Source organism: Calonectris borealis, chromosome 3 (assembly GCF_964195595.1).
Source record: "Calonectris borealis chromosome 3, bCalBor7.hap1.2, whole genome shotgun sequence".
NCBI classification, from domain to species: domain Eukaryota; kingdom Metazoa; phylum Chordata; class Aves; order Procellariiformes; family Procellariidae; genus Calonectris; species Calonectris borealis.
The window spans coordinates 102,245,195-102,265,231 of record NC_134314.1 but is presented as its reverse complement, the minus strand read 5'-3'; the positions used below and the strand labels follow the sequence as shown (position 1 = coordinate 102,265,231).

General features: G+C 45.7%; 1 protein-coding gene and 1 long non-coding RNA gene across 20 annotated transcripts in view; one reads left to right on the top strand and one right to left on the bottom strand.

The window, feature by feature from the left end:
• The window catches only part of TRERF1 (transcriptional regulating factor 1), a 101,064-nt gene extending 86,106 nt beyond the window's left edge, over positions 1–14,958 (bottom strand). For 7 of the 19 annotated variants that reach the window (XM_075146964.1, XM_075146963.1, XM_075146978.1 and 4 more), the window contains exon 1: positions 14,408–14,728. The gene's annotated coding sequence lies outside the window, so the exon portion shown is untranslated. The other 12 variants (XM_075146967.1, XM_075146971.1, XM_075146972.1 and 9 more) reach the window with 8 other exon arrangements.
• Positions 14,959–14,972: 14 nt separating this feature from the next.
• Positions 14,973–16,606, top strand: LOC142080861 (uncharacterized). Its single transcript, XR_012673146.1, has 2 exons — positions 14,973–15,153; positions 15,833–16,606. It is a non-coding gene; the product is annotated as an uncharacterized LOC142080861 (long non-coding RNA).
• The last annotated feature ends 3,431 nt before the right edge of the window (positions 16,607–20,037 follow it).

The following is a 20,037-nucleotide window of genomic DNA, read 5'->3' as shown; positions in this document are numbered from 1 at the left end:
GTATAGATAGCAAGAGGTAGTGTAAGTTAATACAGTTAGCCGGTCTTACAGGGTCCTGTGCCGGACAGCTCATCAGGATACTGTCCCACTGACCCAAATTCTGTAACCAGCTCTGCCCGTGTGAACATCACCAAGTGCATTTGTGGTCAAGCTGTGAGATCACCACTCCTCCAACCCAGTTCAGAAACGTACCACAGAAACATACAGTGGCAGATTAAAAACTTACTACCCATGTGCACGGATGCAAGTGTACGGGATTCATAACCCACCCACATGAAAAAGACACTGTTAGTCTTCCGACACAGAGTGGGACCTACTTTGGTCGCGTGATCCAATTTTCAGTTACCAACTTTTTGCAAGGGATAAGCAGAACAGCTGATACCACAGGTTACTTTCTTACACAGAGAAGAACATGAAGGACAAAAAAAAAAAAAAAAGTAAACACAACAAAATGCCGGTAGCAAAACCTAAATTTAGTAAGTACAATCATAGATATTTAGCAGTCTTTTGTCTTCACCCCATTTGTTTCATCTCTCCTTACTGCAATGTATTTTTTTAAATCTGGATCTGTTCACTATATACGTGACGTCTGAATTCTCTGCAGGATCTTGCAAACTCCCGTGTGCTTAATTTTAGAAACAAGGACAACAAAAAAAAATTCAAAAACCCAACAACAATGTCTGTCATTTCCATATGTGCTCTATGTTTTACTATTTTTTTTACCAGAAATGAAAAAAAGAAAAAACAAAAAACCAAAAACTCAACACCCCACCCCCCCCCCCAAAGAATGTTAGGGGTATTATGTCTTCCCTGACACTTTGAAATATAAGATACTTCTGAATTGTCGGTCTCCTAGAAATCTGTTACACCTGGCTATAAGTTCCCCAACTGATACACAGAAGGAATGGCAATTCAGAGAGCTATTTGTGGGGATGTGAAGATGATGTGACAGCATTATCAGGGATACTGGGGGATTCTGGCCATGCAATGCCCCGAAATGATTTTCAGTGGACACAGTTGCATCGCTCCAAGTCCAGAGCGACTACAAGTCTCCCCACATCTTCCACTCGGCAGTTGTTCTTCAGATGACAGAAGGAGACGCAAGATCAACAATTACTATCACAGTAGTAACCAACGGGGACCTAACACACATGCATGCAATGCAACGGCAACCAGTAATACAACCAGAACAGCTCAGGATGCTCGAGAAACATACAGGGAAAGGTGGGGTCAAAGAGTGGGAGACTACCAAACTAGAGATTTCCAGTCACATCTCCCACCAGCCCATACCACCTAAGTCACCAAGCAGGGCTGCAACACATGTCCAATATAGTTCCTGTGGGCTGGTGTGCACATCAGAAGGGACGGTGCTTTTTCCTTGATTCAGCTAAACCTGATATAGAGACCCAAAACCAGACCTCCTGACTCCTTCTTGAGGGTCACACCTCTGCAGGTGAACTGTGGAGCTGAAGGACCAGCACTGCTATCAACCATGCTGTTGCTCTGTGAGGAACATGACCTTCAGAGGCCAATGGTTTCAACCTGGCCTTTTTGCTAAACTCACACGATCCTTTATCCCCATTAAGCGTCTGATTTTTAAATACCACTCCATCTCGGTTCGCAGGCACCTGCTACTGACAGTTATCAGAGAACATACGTAAGAAAAAAGAATAGCATATGGCTATACAAATAACTACAGCGATTGAAGTGTTCCTTGCAAGCTCTAAAAGGGGGAAGTTATTTCACACACAGCGTGTGTGAGCACCTACCGCTCAAACACACGCACATGGGGCAACACCAACGCGTGCCCTCCCAGGCCATCCCTCAGCACTTCCCCCTCCATTCCCTTCTCCGCGACTGCTACAGAAGCACAGCTAAGCCAGAAGAGACATTAAAAAAAAAAAAAACGACCAAAGCGTGTGAATGGATATCCATAGCTTTCACATGCCAAGAGCCTGATCCAAAGCTGTTCCTGCAAGCCTTCCCGCTGAAGGCGCCCGGAGGCCTCCTCACCTTCCTCCCCGGGCGGAGCGCGGCTGACAAGAGGCGGGAGGAGAAGGGAAATCTCTCCACATCCATTGCGGCGATGGGTGGGTTTGTGTCGCTGTATTTTTTTTTTTTTAAGTCATTGGGATCAGTCCCTTCCCCACTGCCTCAGACCTCCCAAAATAGTAAAGATAAATAAAAACATTCTGCATATAGGACATTATGGCTGGAAATTTAGCAAGTGGAGAGTCAGGACGATCGTTATCCTTTTGCTTTGTCTCTGCGCACATTTGGTACCATCACCATCACAATACCAAGTCTGCTACATTCAAATGCATAAATTCAACATCACATCTCCCCCTTTTCTGTTCTTAATGTATTTATTTTTCCTCTGGGAAGTGACTTACTTTAAAAATTGCTTTATGATTAAAAAAGGCAGCAATCAACTTTTCAAAATGTCAACTGTAATTTGATTTCTGTTTCCCTCCTCCCAGCTCCTCAGGCTCTCACAGAAAACCCCCAGGCCTCCATTTCACACTTTGCCACAGCTGCAGCCCTAGCGTCAACCCCAGCAGGGCAGCCGCAAAACCTTGGCGTTTCTGGTAGAGATAAGGCACTCTCTAAGGCCTTGCCACGGAGCTCGGCTTTGCGTATGGGACACCCAGGCATAACCTAAGAGCTTTAGTTCACAAACCTACTCAATCTCACAAGAGTGGGAGGTTTTAACCTGCAGGGCCAAGGGGACATACCCGTGCGACGATGCGCCGCAGCAAACTCCTGACACGCTGGTCACCAGATCTGCAAAAAGGCAACGCTGGTCACCAGATCTGCAAAAAGGCAACGCGCCATCCCTCGCTTGCTTACGCTGCATCAGCGATCCCGGGAATGGCACGGCGTTGGGGGGTCACCCGGTCTGGTTGCACGCAGAGCAATGAAGGAAGTTACGTTCCCACCGATTTCAAAAGGCTTTAGACAGGTCTTTATTTCCCTTCAACATACAAAATTCAGAGCATTTATGATGGAGTTGTCAGTGTGTCACAGACAGCGAGGGAAGACTCACATACTCAGTTAATAACCCAACGGGGAGGAGAAAAACCTCTGAATTTAGCACGGCTGACATAAGCTGTGATGTCATTTCCACACAAAGGCTAGTGGAAAAAAAATTTTTAAAAGTATCTTTTTTTCAGATCCAAGATACAGAGATATGTAAATTGCTTGGCCTCCATTTCAAATAAACAGTGTGAGATAACCCAAAAACTTAATAACGCTTTCAGCCTTCATTCCTGCTCTTCAGAGGACTCGAAGCCTACGACAGGATCAGATCGCTGGGAGAGCAGCGAGCCAAACCACTTGTACAGGCACGCAGCCTCAGCGCCGTCCCACCCAGCAGTGCCAGGAGAGTCTGGTTCTCACTCTTCAACAAGATGTTTGGGGGTTTTTTTTTATTTTGGAGGAAGTAATTTTAAACAAACTATCAAAAAAGAAATCTTGCTGTAACAACTCTAAAGGATTTTTGGTACGATTATGGCTGAAATTACAATTCTCTGAGGACAGATTAAACAAGCCAAGCAAAACAGGTGAAGATCAGAGAGAAAGGGCATCTAAGAATTATAAAAGATGCCCAGCTAAATTAACAAAAAAATAAACTTCAGCCAAACAGAGAAGAAACCGCTGAAAGAGAAGTCTGAAAGTACAAAAAAAATAAACTTACTGAATATGGGTAATTCAGAAATGGCTGCAGAATAATTTTACAATTTTAAAAAAATATTACTTTTTTTTTTAAATAAAAACCCACCACTTTTCCCCCCCAAAAGTAAATCCTTCATACAAACTTTGCTTTAAGTGCTATGCACACCTATTATGCCAGTAAATAATTTTAGAACTTGAGAACATTTATGAGAAAATTCAACCTGGAGGGTAATTTTCCTGAAGTTTCTGCCTGGCAAACGAAAATAGTGTTTTCAACAGATGAATATCCTTCCCTGTAATTGTTATTCTGTTACCATCATGTAAATTGGTGTTTTACACAAATGCAGCTTGAAATCTACCTAATGAAAAAAAAAACCCCAAAAATCAAACCAACCTGCACAGGACAGGGCAGAACAGCACTAGTAACATGTAAGCACAGGTTTCTAAATAACAAAAAAAAGTTGTTGCATAATTTATTCACTTTCCTACTAGTTTCACAGATTAAGATAGCAGCACCACGAGATAACTAAAAGATTTCTTTTGCCTTTAGCTCGGTAATTTACAAGTCTTCAGGTTTCATTGGGTTTTGTTGTTGTTGTTTAATGGGAAAATACTGTGGAAATAACATTTACCTGCATTGCCAGTCTACAAAGCTTGCTAGCTGCAGCTTGATAGAGGCACATGCCCACCAAGCACCATAAAGAAAGATTTACAGTAAGTGGTGACTAATCTTTACAGCGTATACTGTACGTGTATCACTGAGTCAGCTTGAAAGTTCGTTCATTCACTCGAACACCGCTTCTTCCATTCTCCTCTCTCTCTGATCTGCAGGCAGATCTGATATCTGCCTTTCCTTCATTCAAGGAGAGCTTCTTATTGCCTTAATAGGCAATAGGTGCAGGTACAAAAACCTACTGCTATTGTACAGGACTGACCTAAAAAACACGGACTTGCCTACACAGCAGCATAAAAACAAACAAACGGACCAAAAAAAACAGCCCTACGTTTTCTTTCAGCAAGAAACTTCTGTGTATGGAAGGAAGGAGCCCTGCAGGAAGGGACTCTCTAAGGGGCATAAGCTGTCCCTGCTACTGGAGAAACTTCCCAGCTCCAACATTTGGCAATCCGATCGTACAAAGCTTGCGAGAAATGCCCGGTTTAAGTGATCTGGTTTACTGGTAACAAAAGCAGTAGCAGAACAACACAGGCACGTACTATAGATAGCTGGAATGGCCACAAATGACTTTGCATTTGCTGAAGCCCAAAATAAGATGCCCCGCTCTTTTGTTCTCTTTTTTTCATTTCTTGCAATTTACACAATTAGCACTACGGATTTTCCAGAAATAACCTGAAAGTAAAAGTTCTACCTGAAAAAAAGTACTAAGGATAACGTGGGGCTTAAATGCAAGGATTTTCTTTACATAATTGAAGCCTATCATCCACTTTGTAATTACGATTCTTCAACTAGAAGAATACAATTATTACAGAGTAAAATAATTACAGCAAAGAGCTGCATTCATATACAGACCCAACCTTGCACCTTCTTTCAGTCAGTCACACAGGTAGTTCAACTGACTATAATATGAGCAGGCATTGCTACAGATGACTAAAAATTGAAAAATTTGGCCCTGAGCACAATTAATCCAACGGAAGCCTTTCCATCAACCAGCTTTATGTAGTAATCTATGTGCCACTGCCACAATGTCTGCGCTGCAACCTTATTAGTTTTGGACGATCGCCTACTGGCTGAGAGCTAGTCTTTAAAACCAGATGAGCCCATGTTATTTTAATGAACCCCTACTTTAACTAACGATCAAGTAGTTAGCCTAGGGATCATATGCTGACAGACTTGCAGCATGAAAGTATCACTCCTTTCATAAATTACCGTAATTCTGTGGTATTAGTCTATCGTTTATATGTGTGCATTCAACATCCAGATTAAAATTTCTTCTGAAAGTTGGAAATCATTGAAATAAAAGTCTGCTAGGACCTTATTTTATCATCCTTGCTCATGTTAAGCAGTATCTTACTATGCAGGCAGCCACATTTGGCTTAACTTATGTTCTTTTCATTAACAAAGCAGCACTTAACTCAATGTCTTTTTTCTGTGCACCTCCCTTTTCAGGCGAATTATTTCTTTAAATCTAAAGCTGTTTTTAACTTCAAAGACTAATTTTTTACTACAAGCAAAATGAAGGGTAAAATTCATCCTCTGCAATGCATCTTTGGTTTTCAAGCATATAAATGGCAAAGCCTTTTTTCGTTTTACCTGCAAGGCATATTCTCTTATTCATGTTTTTTCATTGTAATAGCAGCAACTTTAGAAAAGTATTATGAACCAGCTCTTCCAAAATTTCATAGTCCTAAAAAAAACACTTTTCCTCAGTTCAGAAAAATTTTGCTTCTCATTTTCTACTTTTATCAAACGCATGCAGGCAGCAGCAATACTTTTTCATCATGATCCATGCAGCTCAGATACCAATTTACTGAACTCTGACAGCATAAAACAAGCTTATCTGACGAAAAAATATAGAGAATTACTGTTCATCACCACCACTGAGAAGCCTCTTCCAGTCTTGGAAACATACAGCATCAATGGAAAAAAGAGGGAGAAGCTGCCTGCACGCGCTTCTGCAAATATTTTGGCTTTGAGGAATTATTGCCACCTTAAATGGAGATATGTCCCTACCATACTCAGAAATACGGGTTTAACATAGTTATGAATATGAACCTCACTTTTCCAGACATAAATTGTCTGCTAATTTAGAAACCTCCCTCCACTCCCCCCACTCTGTATCTGATGCTTCGCCATGCAGGCTTATTGAAACCCATGGGATGGTTCACAGGACTGAAAGGTAATTAGCGTTTCACCGCTTGTGTTCAGAGACACCCTCTAACGAAGCAGATACCTGGTTCCTCAATCTGTCTTATCTTGGCACGATCAGGAGGGTGAAAGTCCTTCTGGACAGAGGCAAGAATGCCATTTCTGACACTCAAAAGCCTACAGAAAAGACTGCATCCTGCTCTGCTTGGCATGCTACTGCTCGCAGCAATTGTGTTGCCAAAGTAAGTTAGAACTTCAAACAGCTTTACTCAAGCCTTTTATATAAAGTATCCTGGTTCAGCATCTCGCCACTAAAGCACGTCAATCTCCGAGATGGTTTTCTGCCCTATTTTTGCCAGGAACTCATTAGAATATCACTGCAAGTACTTGTTTATAATCGTTGCTGTGATGCTGAATTCACGTTTTTACACTGATCAATAAAAACTAAATCAACACACTACACACCCAGCCCACACATGAAGAAAATTCATTTAACAAGAAGATCAAAGTTGTCTACCTTCTACTGCTGTAAAATCACAACCAGCCTGTTGGTTTTTGCCAGTTATCTTTGAAGAATGATTGGAAATGAACAAAAATAATTCTGGAAGCACATACTGAAATTGCAGATACAAAACAGAGATAGGAGAACACATGCAAATAACCACGTGGGAGACCTTCGCTTGAATTCGAATTGCGTGGCAGGCCAAAGAGACAGCTGGAGCATCAACACTCCTGCAAAGCTGCATCATTCAATGTAGCTTAACATTAAGCATTTCTTTTGTTTTATCAAAATACATAGGGGTTTCTTTGCAATGTCGAATATAAGCTTTTGAAAAGTAACCAAAAAAAACCTAAAAAGCAAGCCAGCAAGTTAGCTTCTGAACTGCTTCTGCCTGGTTCCCCCCAATATATTAGGGGCACAAGCAGCAACAAAACTGCTGTGCTCAACGCTGAGCTACACGTGACATAAACTTGCAATTCAGGTGACTACAGCCTCCTGCGCTCAGCAGACACAGCTTTGGTAATGGCCACAGAGCTCATGGTTGTTTAAAGTCCCACTGCGACCTAGGAGCCATTGCAAAGGTGATGCTTTCAGCCTCCACAGAGAGAGCAACATGCAGCCCTCTCCCTGCTGAAAGTAGCGTGTGGCCAACTCGAAGACCACCACCTCTCTGCAAGGTAAGCCCAACTCTGATACTCAGGACGAAACAAAACATAGAAGAGGCAGGCCAAAAAGAAGCAACTGGGAAGATATTTACAGAACTCTAAGTCGATATCCTAAATATTTCAGGGCTTTGGCAGCCTACATTTTGGGGAAAAGAAAGCATAGTTTAGCTATGTAGGGTCTTCTAAGTATTCATACTTGCGGCAGATGTGAACCATTTAAAGACTGGTCAGCATCCATTTTTTATTTAATACACTGCTATTGTTTCTAACAATGCAAATCTTAACATCATAAAAAGAGCAAATAACTAGCAAATTTGCTCATGAAATAACGACACGATTTACTAATGAGGGTTTTTTTTTTCTGGTACAATCAGGATCTTCCACCAGGACACCTTCTCCACCAGCAGAAAGGGAGACAGCAGAGTAGCGGCAGAGACGAAGCACTGGCGGTACAAGCCCAGGAGACAGCACTGCCAGCAGCAGTCCCGCTCGAATAGCCAGCACCTACAGACTCTTGCCCCATTTACCTGCTCCTTCTTCATGCACCACTACACTGTCCAAAAGAGTAAATGATATTTGGTCTCTGATCAAAATGAGTAGCATAGCATCTTATCTTATGTCTCCAAACTTTTACACATTTATAATGCAGTATTTCCTAATCTGCAGGACTTTAAAAGTATTCAAAATTAAAGCACATGGGATCTCTTTGAGGAAAAAATAATTATGACATATGAATAACATACTTCATAACATATTTCCTGCTCACCAATAAATTGTATTCAATTCTGCATGCAGAGCAAAGGGCTATTTCAACTTATGCAAAGCTCTAAGAGCATTCATTTCAGTAGGACCCACTTAAGATCATACTCTCGCAAGACTGCCCATATGCATTTGTGCCATAGGACAGCAGGGTTTACCCTACTGACCGGTCCAAAACTACATGCCAGGATTGTAGTGTGTGTTCTGTTAAGAAAATGAAAGAAGCTACTATTTAGGTCAAGTGTAAAATTAAAAAAAAAAAGAAAAAAGCCTTGCTAATATAGCTGTAATTGGCATAACCCTCCAAGTGTAAATAGAGATCCTTCCAGGAAAAGGCATTTCTAGTTCTGATTTGGCATGTGAAAAATGACAATACTGGGAAAAACACTTTTCTGCTAGTACAACTGGAAGTCAGACGGGACTCTTACCCACACAAAAGTGTTGCAAAACCCTCAATCCCCTAATATGCACTATTTTACCAGCAGAATTTTTGGTTTAAAGGGGAGAATGTATTTAAGGTCATTTCTAAACACACCACCATTAGCTATTTTTTTTTCTTTTAAATATAAAAACTAGAACAAAGACTTCCCTCTTATCCTCCCCCACACCCCCCCAAACACACATACACTAAAAATATATAAATAAAGGAAATGAAACTTCCCCATCAATGAAAATAGAGGGGGGGGGAGTGGAGAACAAAGACAAAAATGGGTCTGTACAGCATCTTTTATGGCCAACTAAGAATCAAATGACTTACTTTTTTTTTTTTTAAAAAAAAGACAGAGAACTTCAGCCATTACCAAATTTTAAACTTAATAGCCACTTGCTTCACAGGGTTGGGTACTTTTTTCCTCAGTCCCATGCTGAAGTTATTTAGGATTAATTTAGGATATTCACTTAAAGAGAAAGTACCTGATATAAGTTCTGCACCTCAAATGGACTCTGTCCTTTAAGAGCCCTGGTAAGCCTTGTTCTAGCCAGACAGTGTGAACAAAAACCTCTCACCATCAGGGACCTTTGAAAAAGAGCTGCTGATAATTTAACATTTAACTTATACCTGTTTTGCTGGGGCAATCCTTCTCCAATCCGTATTTTTGCAGTCTTTACACTCCAGGGTTAGCTGAGTGGTACCTGACTCTGAGCTTTTCTCCATTACTGAACATGAGATTTTTGACAAATGAAAAAAAAAAAACGCCAAATGTCAAAAAAGACCATCTACAACAATCTTGCTTTACTATAGATGCAATGAAGTCTAAACATGAAGAGAAAAAAAAGACAAAGCAAAACAAAACCTTGCAGCACTGCACTTCAAGGACATATCACAATGCAGGCTCTATCAAAAATCTTACCATGAGCAGTTGATGAGGGGAGGGAGGGGAAAGACAGCAACCATTTTCTTGCTGAACTAAAAAGAGAGGAGAAAATTTGTGATAAAGCCCAGGATGGCTGCTTTAGAAAGGTCAAATTGGTGGGGTCGGGAAACTCAGCACTTGTGGCCATGGGCCTGGAAAGTGACCTACACCAGCACAGGGGACCTGCAGATGGGAAGCTGAAGATCAGCGATTCGCATGAAATTTTAACAAAATTTGAACTGTAAATTAGAGAAAGACAAACCAAAAAATGAAATTTCTAAAACATCAACTACCTTTTGAGTCTGCATCATATCAGCACCTTGGGTCTTTCCAGAGCAATTCATCAGTCAACTATGAAAACTTAGGTGGGCTGTTTGTGTGAGACACGTTACTCTTTGTTACAGAGTAAGCTGAAACCACAAGACTCATTTCACTCAGAACCTCAAAATATCCCCAACACTACACAACTCCTCCAAAACCCTGCAATGTCCCCACTGTAAAATGGAGAGTTTAAACTTTTTTAAAAAATCTCTATTATAGGATAACAGGGCATATATTAAAAGCATGCCCTGGGTTCCCCAAACCATTATCCTCCCCAGAAGAAAGTAACGTAAATGATGTTATTTGCCTTCTAGTTTCTGCGGCAGCAGGTTGTAACCTGAGCACATTTTCCAGTTTTTCCCCACACAAATCAATGTCTTTTTTCTTTCTGCTGCTGTTTCGAGCAGGGCCAGGTGAGCCTGCACTCCCACCACCACGGAGCGACACAGCCAAGCCAGAAAGAGAGAAAATAAACCGCTGTCAAAAATACTCTTCCTTCTGCCCACAGAAACCAATATCCAACAAGAACCAGCGTCGATACAACTCGCCAACCCGCCGCGTTACCTGCTTCGTCCTCCCAGCCGGGCTGGACCACACGCTACCTAAAGACACACGTGCAGAAGCAGCAGCAAGGAGATGATGGTGCAAGAGTCGTTCTCGGCATCTCTAGATCTAAGGGGAAATAATCCCCCAAGCTCTACAGAATAACTTGGCACATAAATGCATGCTGCTCAAAAGCAAATTCAATGGATATCTTAAATCTGTTTGGTTTCAAGCAGAGTTAAAGAGCAAACCAAAAGTGGTAAAATTGTTGCTACCTTTCCTTGAACCACGCTCTGACCTACTCTTTGAAGGAAGAGACGCCTTTCTTAAATTATATTTGAATGCGCTATTTTTGTCTTTATCTTAGAAGGCCTGATTTCCCCTCACAGCCCCGCAATTGATTACAATAATAGGTTTCTCAGAGCCGGACAAGTTAAGAGGTTTTATAACTTCATACACAGCAAAACAAAACGTATGGAATTTGCTGCCTTCGTTTTTGTAGTTTTGAGTGCAGCCCCCTGCACCCCCCGCCCTACAAATACTCACAGGCACAGTAACTCTACTCTTCCAAGCAGTGCCATGGAAGTCAGTGTGACCACTCGTGCTGCTCACCTTATGTAAATAACCAAGTGCCTGGCAGCCACGACAGGCAGAATTCCACGTGCATTTAGATATGCTTCTACCTACATCTTAGAGGTGGAGGAGAGGCAAAAGATCTGTTAATTTTAGGGACAGAAAAAATTGTAATTCTGATGATAATTTTCATTGGAAGCTATGCAGCCTCAAAAAAATGCAAGGGGAGGAAACAAGTTGTTTCCATATCAACAATTATTTTGTATCTATCAAACACTGCTTGCTTTTTTTTTTTTTTAAAAAAAGCATATTTCTAAGGAAACTAAAATGAAACTGCCTTATCTCACAAGTTATTCTGACACATCATAAGGAGACACAACCTTCCAGCACCAGAATCTCACGATGACGTTAGAGATCCCAGGGCCCTTCTTTAATTTACTACTGTCCCATTACAGAATTGGGAAAGGGAGAGAAAAGCCTCCTTGAACACTTTGCCAAGTAAGTTTTTAAGCGGCATATTCCCCACTTGATTAGGGGGAAAAAAAAAAAAGATGAAAATATCCACAGCAAAATATTACCTTACTGCTTTAGGAAACCTATAGTACATTAACAAGACCACTCTTCCTACGCTTTTCTCATACTCCCTGCCACATGCCAAGTTACAAGTTAATTTATAATGGCAAGCCTCACTATATCACTGGAAATATTAAAATGGCCAGAAGTAATGGAGTTTTGAGTTTAAAATCTAGGAATTCCTTTCTTCTACCTAGGCTACTTGAACGCTACCCAAAAGCGAAACAAACCTGAAACAAGGACTCGCTTTATGGTCTTAAATGCATACCGGCGTATTCTCAGAGACACGTGATAAGCAACCCAAAGGCTGAGAAAATTAAATGGATAAGACATGGAGACTTTTTTGGTCTATCCAAATACAACATGAGTCAATGTTAGAGCAGTTAGTCACGCTGCGGTTTATTTACGCTAACGTTGGCCCATGCGGGAGTGATGTAAACACCGGAGGCAGGATGCCTACCTAGCTATCCTCTGGCCTCATCCCTGTCCCCTGGGAGGGATGGGATGCCAATGGCAGGACATACGTCGATAGCAGCATGATTAAGCTCTGGCCTTATCATTTCACTGAGAGGCCGATTCTCCACTCTTCACTCAGGCCAGCTTCCACAGTGAAGCGCATCACTTCTGTTTGAGCTTTTTTGGCTTTTCAAGATACACTGGTTTGACTGCCATGCTGACAATGCTGCTCAGTTCCTCGTTAGGGTCTCCCAACTTCAGAAACACAAGCTGCTTCTCAGTGGTAGCAGGACAGATCATAAGTGCATTTATTTGTACCAAAACTTTTCAGCAGGGTATATTTAAGCCTTAAATTTTTCCAACGTATATCAGACTATTGGTTATAGAAGAAAAATGCATACAACACATTTTCTTCATATGAAAAATCACTTATCTAAATTATAAACAAATATATTTATTTTAAGCAAAGCCGCACAGCTTAACTTCCATGCTGCATATGCACGCATGGAGCATTGATGAAGCAGCACTTCTGTTGTTAAATATGTGCCTTGGACAAGCCTTAGGAAAAAAAGGTAACATACCAACCAGGGCACACCACGCCCCGTCACTTCAGTGGGTAACAAAATGAAATGGGTTATTTCTAGATAGATGCGTCTTATTAAGGAAATGGCTCAGTTCTGATCCAATTTAACATCCAAACGAGACCACCAAGCAGAGAAGCCATCACGGCAAACAGCTGCATATACCACATGCAGGAACGGTTCACGCATACACTGACACTATAGGGACGGCTCACTTCATCCTGACGCTGCACCTTGGGCAAGGGCAGGGAGCAGCTCCCCAGGGGAGCTCCGCAGGCCGGTGCCCCAGGCAGGAGGGGTACCCCTCGGCAGCAGGGTGGCCCCGCCAAGCAGCCCGCCAGGCCAGGCCCAAGCTTGCCGGGTGAACTCTCCCCTCTTCCCATTAGACACTTACAGTAAAATTATAGCTGTCAAAGATGTAAAGCTTCACCCCCAGTGATTACCTGCTTAAATCATTAATCATGCAGTTAAGCACTTTGCAACGTTTTCCATAAATAGTTTAGTTACGGGTCATCATATTTATTTTGCTGCTATCGTATTACTCTGTAAAAATCTAAGAACCTCACCAGTAACCACCCGAATCATGACCAGTGTTGATGCACTGGGACAGCAAGTACAGGTCAGGTTTTACTGGGCGAAGGTATTAACCCCGCTGAGTTCACATCGCGAATAGTCAAACCTGGTTAGTTGACTGGCAGATGTGAAAACCGCTCTGTAAAGCCAGAAGAAGGATGAGTAGGCATTATCCATTTATTAACTGGTTAACTGCCAATTAATTTTACTTGCAAATCACCTCTCTGGTATTTAAACATCTGGCTAAGAGTTTTTGTTCGTTACCCCCCCATATTTTGACGGGCCAGAAAAATGAAGTGCTTCTGCGCCCCGGCAGCACCCAACCCGCCATACATTCCTCTCCCGCGGGAACGGAGGAGAAATTCACGTTTCTCCAAAATAAGTTCGCACCCGGCGGTGCCACCCGGCCGCAGGCAAGGGCTCCAGCGCCGAGCCCCGGACCACCTCGCTGCTAACACCCACCGAGACCGAGACCGCGCCGAACGCGCTGCCGGCACCCGCGCCGCGCGCGGGGGGGGTCGCGCGTGGGCCGGCCACTCGTGTCAGGGGCCGTGACGGGTGCCGCGGGACCGCCGCTCGGACAACTTCCGCGGCAAGCCCCGCCGAGCCGGCCTTCCCCGCCTCCCCTCCCCGCGCCGGCACGGCACGGCGCGGCGCCCGGGACCTGGCAGCGGCGCCGCGGAGGGGCGCCCCGGGACCGGCCCTCCGCCCCCCGCGCCCCCCCTCCCTCCCGCCCGGGCCGGGCAGGTACGGGGCAGCGCCCCGCCGCCGCGCCCGCCCCCGGCCCGCTCCCGCCGCCCCGGGCGCCCCCCGCCCGCGGCCGGCCGGCGGGGAGCGGCGGTGGGTGAGGAGGAGGAGGAGGAGGCGGCAGCAGGCAGGGCCTCGCCTACTCGGCGCTGCACACCGAAAGCGAACTGAAAACTTTTTTTTTTTCTTTTTCTCTTTTCCCCCCCCCCTTGCAGCGCAGCCCCGGCTCCTGCAAAAATGAAACTTGCGGAGCATTCGCCTACCTGGCGTGAAGTCTGCAACAAGTGCAGGCGCGGGGGCCGGGCGCGAGGAGCGGCGGGGCCGGGCGCGGGGCTTATGTCGGTGTCGGCGAGGAGGGAGCAATTGCGATATTAATTTATTACAGAGCTGCCCGGGCTCGGTCCTACTTCACTTACAGTACGGCGCTCATCCTGTAAACAAATATCGCTCCGCCAGGAAACATACTCCCCCCGGCCCGGCCCCGGCCCCGGCCCCGCTGCCAGGCTCCCACCCCGCCGGCGGCACATGGAGCTGAGCGGGGGCCCGCCGCACCCCCCCGCCCCGCGCCGGGGGAGGCTCCGGGCACCGGCACTTACCTCCGGCACGGCCTCCCCCTCCCGCCGCGCTGCCTTTGCCGAGTCCGTGATGCAAAAAAAAAAAAAAAAGAATAAAAACCCCGGTGTCAGCAAATCGCTGTCAAATAATTTTCTTGCAGGCGAGAGAAGGGAGAGGGAACGGGGGGGAAAAAGCAGAAGCAGAAGGGGGAGGAGGCTGCGGGAGGCGGCGGGATCCCTCCGCCGCGATGGGTCTGGCCCCGGGTAGCGAAGCAGGAAGTAAGGTGTCGGCGGCGCCGCGGCCGCGGCCGCCCGGCCCCGCGGCGGGGCGAGGGCGAGGGGCGCCCGCCGCTCCCGGGGGCCCGCCGCCAGCCGTGCGCTGCCGCCGCCTCCCGCTCCGCCGCGCCGCCGTCTCGCCGGCAGCCCCTCCTCTCAGGGCGGCGAGCGCAGCGCAGGTGCCGGGGCCACCGGCGGCGACCTGTCAGCGGCTCCCGCCGCCGCCGGCGCGGCGCGGCCGGGGCCGCGGGTCGGCGGGAGGCGGGCGAGGGGGTGCCGCGGGATCCCGGCGCCGCCGCCGCCGCCGCCGCATGCCGCAGGGCGGTGGAGCCGGGGCCGGCTCCCGCTCCCGCTCCCGCCCGGGCGGCGGCGCCGGGGGGTGACAGCGGCGCCGCGGCCCGACACCGCGCCAGCCCTGGGGCTGGGGGGGGGGTCCCGCCGCCGAGGGGCTGGGGGGGGGTCTCCCCCCCCGCGGTGGAGCTGGGGGGGGGGGTGTCCCCTGGCGCCGTGGGGGTGTCACGCAGGGTCGGGGGAGCGGGAGGCGGCGGGGCGGGATCGGGGCCGGGGGCGGCGGGGGCTGCGGCCGGGCCTCCCCGAGCCGCGGGGCGTCGGAGGAGGAAAGTCGCTGCGGGTAAAGGCGCGCTCTCACCGGGGAGGTCTCCTGCCCTGTGCGGGGAAGGGCTGCCGCGGCTGCCGGGGCTGCCTCCGGCTCCAGGGAGGCTCCTGCGCTTTGGGTTAATGTGGAAGTTAATTCTCTAATACAGCGAGCCTTGTAGGAACTGGCTCCTGTGGTCACTGATCTTTGGCACTGGTAGTCTTAAATTATAATTTTTTTTTTCTTTTTTTTTAATTCTACAGAAATGTGTTGGTGAAATACCTCCTTGGTCCTGCCTCCCTTGAGCTCAGAATTTGCATTAGATTGCACCAAAATGTTCCCTTGCAGGGAAGGATTTTGCATTTTGGGGACAGATACGTGATGCATACAGCTTATGCAGTGCTCCGTTGGAGCTCACGGACAATGACAGACAAGTTACTGTAAGAAACCGTAGCTGGGAAGAGAGAGGCTGAAACGGGGCTGGTTATAGGGCCTACTTTTGCCTTCAGAGAGTGAAAAAAAAACAACAGACAAAACTCTCAAGGGTTATAACTGGAACAGAAAAAGGTCTTTGGTGTTAGCGTTTGTGATTCAGCCTTACATTATAATGGTTACCAGCAGCCTCATTTTCTTTTTATGGTCATCCTGGTTTCCTGGTTGCATGACACTTCCATTGGGCCACTGTTCTTAATAATTTAACCTTTTATAAGATTGTTTTGATTTACAGTGTAGATTAGAGCAACAGTGAAAAAGTATATCACCCACTGGCTATTAAACTACTTTGTACTATACGCAAAGGTCTCAGTTGTTTAAAATGTTGAGAGAAAGGTTCTTTTTTTTTTCCTAGCCAGCTAGTCATTTTCTAATTTTATTTTTACTTAAGTGAAAAATACCATTCAGATATTGTAATTTCTCTATGCTGAGCTATGCAAAATCTATGCTGAGTTTTGGATTCAATGGTTGGCTTGTTTTCTTGCTGGAGTCCTAAGTCATATAAACTATGTTGAAAATAGAATTAAAACCACAGCTCAACATGTGCCTTGCCTCTGTTTGTTTTTTGTGTCTAGTCTGAAACCCAGAATAGCCCGTATTACTTGTGATTTCCAAAATGACCTTTGAAAATAAGCAATGGAACTTTAACATGGTCTTTCTAGGTTTGTCTCAGTGTCTCAACTTGTTCAGCTAATCAATACAAACAAATCTATATTGAATTGGCTACGTGTTACTTGATTTACCCGAAAAACGCAGGTTTGTGCTGTAACTCTCAAAATAGAAGCAAATGTATAATTTAAATTTGAACAAAGAATCATTATCGAGCAGCCTTCTGACATACCTTCATAAGCTTGACCCACGTTACTCTGCTATAGCTATGCAAAACTCCTCTGAATGAAGTAAACTAGCTTATTAGCTTTGGACAACATTTCCAGAAAACTGTGGAGGCTGGCTATAGCCAGACTGCCTTCTTTGTACTTATCCTGCAATTTATGAATTGGTCTCCATCAAAAGCACAAAGCCTTAATTTATGTTCTCAGTTTTCCTGATGCTGCTTCTAATCTTCAAGTATTTGAGTATCACGCTTCCCAGTTTTGAATAACAAATGATATTACTATTTACAGTATTGAACCTCAGAATAATTCTACAGGCTTGTGATGTTGTTCAACAACATTTTGGCAGTGATAACTGGCAAGTCGGTGTGCTGGGAGCCCTGAAGCTGGGGTGAGGTCCTGGCCGGCCGAGCCGCCCGCTTGCTGCTGTCAGGAGAGGGAGACCTTGCTCTCTCTTCCCTGCCCACTGGCTTGCCCTGCCGAGCTGGTTCAGCTCACCAAGCCAGAAGCCTATTGCCTCTCCGTCTAGGTTAATTTCCAGCCATTTTGGTGAGCTCCCTGGGAGGTCAGCTGGGTGCCAGGGGCAGCACAAGGGGAGCTGCGGGGATGCAGGACGGGAGCGGGATGGGGAGGGCCTGGGGAGCCGCCGCTTGCAGCAGCAGCAGCAGCAGCAACAAGCTGGCAGGGTGGCTCAGCTGCCTCCTGAAACCTCCCACCACTTACAAACAACAGAAAAGCAGCAAATGTCTTATGGTAACTGCCATCGCTCGGTCAGATTTTTGTTGGAGATAATGGATTTTAATTTTTTCTAAGCGGGGCTCAGAAATGGTTTTAGAAATGAAGGAATGACAGAAGTTTGGAAGTGACAGAGGTCTCTGATCATTCCTCCTGGTTCACTCCTTTCCGACACAGGATTGCTGTGTCATTATCTTCCCAAACGCCTTAGTTTTTATTAGGAGGCTTTGCCTTGAATTTGTGGGCTTTCCAAGAAAGACAATGCTAAAGAAAACATAGTATGACTGTGGTAGAAGGCAACATACCTTTGTTCAACAGCCAGAGTCGTTAAAATAAAACCCCTTAAGACTCCTTAATAAATCGCATTTATGCAAGTATCTTACTGGTCAAAGTCATAGCAGACAAAATATGGATGTCCATCCAGTTTCTCAGTTTTGGATGCCTGTTTCCAGACTGAATTTTGAATTGTAGACGTTATCTTAAAAAAAAAATAATCAGACCTTAGTTATCCAAGTTGGTTGGGCAAAACTAATGACAGGCTTAGTTTTGTTTTAATACGGAGCTTTTGTGCCATAGCGTACTGATACAGGATTTAGGATTAGAAGCAAGTTTGGTCTCAGAATCTGACATCCTACATAATGTGGACTGTAGTATTTGTAATTGAGATTATAACCTGCTTAGTTAAAGTTTATTTTCCAGAAAAAAAGAAAAGTCATTATGGAGATTTCAAGAAATGGCAAATATGCCCTCTGCTACCAGTTGTTCTGGTGTAATTACTGATCACCTTGTGGTTAAATGTTTGAACTTGATTTTTCATTTCAATTTGTGAGTTTTCCAGCATGACATTGCTGGTTCTTTTCCTTCTAAATTACTTTGGTATCATCTGAATCCCTTGGATTTAGTCAGTCATTTACCTTTGTTTCTTTCCTGGGGCCTTACAGGAGTGACACTGGTAGAGTCAGAATAGTTTAAAAAGCCAAATGTGTGTTTTCTGTGTTCACATTCCCTGTGCATCATAAGGGAAGTAGCCACAGCATCCTACATACCTGAACATAACAAAATAAATGACAGTTGGCAATGGGCTTGCTCAGAGATCAGCAAGTACATCGTTCCAGGTATCCCTGTGCTCAAGAAACTCTCTGCTTTGTTTGAAGGTAACGTTACCAACCCCGCTCTCGCCTTGGTGCTCCTTGCCTTCATGTACGTTCAAGTACTGTGCTTCTCCTTAGGTCCTCTCCCCAGGAACCTCAGGACATTGCGAGCTTCCAGGATAAACAGCTTGCACTCTTTGGTGTCACTTCTTACTGCACCCATTGCAAGTTAGGAAAAACGGCTAAGGTTGAAATGGAGCTGAATAACTTTTAGCAGAAATGCATCAGGACCCCAGCTACTGCGAACTGCTGTGTACTTCCCTTTGGCCGCTTCCGCCGCCTGGGTGGGGAGCAGGCCTGTGTCAGACAAGCAGCATCCCAGCCTTGCTGGTCCGAGTTGCCTCTCGTCCAGAGAAGCGGCTGCTCTGATCCCAGACGCGAGGTGAAGTCACGGATTTCCCCGGCAGCCTAATCAGATCTCAGACCGTGCCACTGCCGTTTGAAAACTAATATTGGAAGTAAGACTTTTTTTTTTTTATTCTCCACTTTCAGCCAGATCAGTTTGCTGATTGCATAGCATAAGGAATAGTGCAGAAAATGTGCCGAGGAGAAAAGAGTATGAAAGCATGCTGCTGGTGAAAGCCCTGCCTGCTGGGTCTCTTTCCATGAAGGCTAAAACCAAAGTAAATTGTGATGGCTAAAGTCCTGCTGTCCCCTCTGCAAGTTACTGCCTCCAGCTGTGTGGTTTTGCCTCCTGTTTGCACCCAACGCTGACACCTCTTCCCCGGTGAGCCAGATCACCTCCCAGTGCTGGCAGAACCCCCGTGTAATTTTTCCCCTGAATTGCTTCACCGAGTCAGCCAAACGAGTAGAAGAAAAGGAGCCAGGGTTGTGTGCCCAAAAGCGGGTTTTGGAGCCGCACCAGTTTAAATTGCCTTTAATTGTCATGAAGCCATGGCTGCTATCGCATCTAGCAGACAAGATGCTCTTTAAGAAGGTCGGTCCAGGCAGTGGACCAAAAAAAAAGGAAAAGTGAATCTGCACGGCTGTTTGCACCATGGTCAGCTCTGGAAGCCCACAAGCCCTAGTTTTCTCTCAACTTGAACCTCAGGAACTTTTTAACAAAGCTTAGAGCTGCCTGTCTGTGAGTCGGTCACTGAGCTGCTCCTCTGGCGCAGCCGGCGGGAGCTGCGGAGCCCCTGGGGCTCCGGCATGGCGCTGATGGAGCCAGGTGCTGCTGGATGGGGGCTCCTCCTGGCAGCTCTCGGCGGGACCTGGCCTTGACCTTCCTGCGTCTCCCTACACGGCACACAGGAG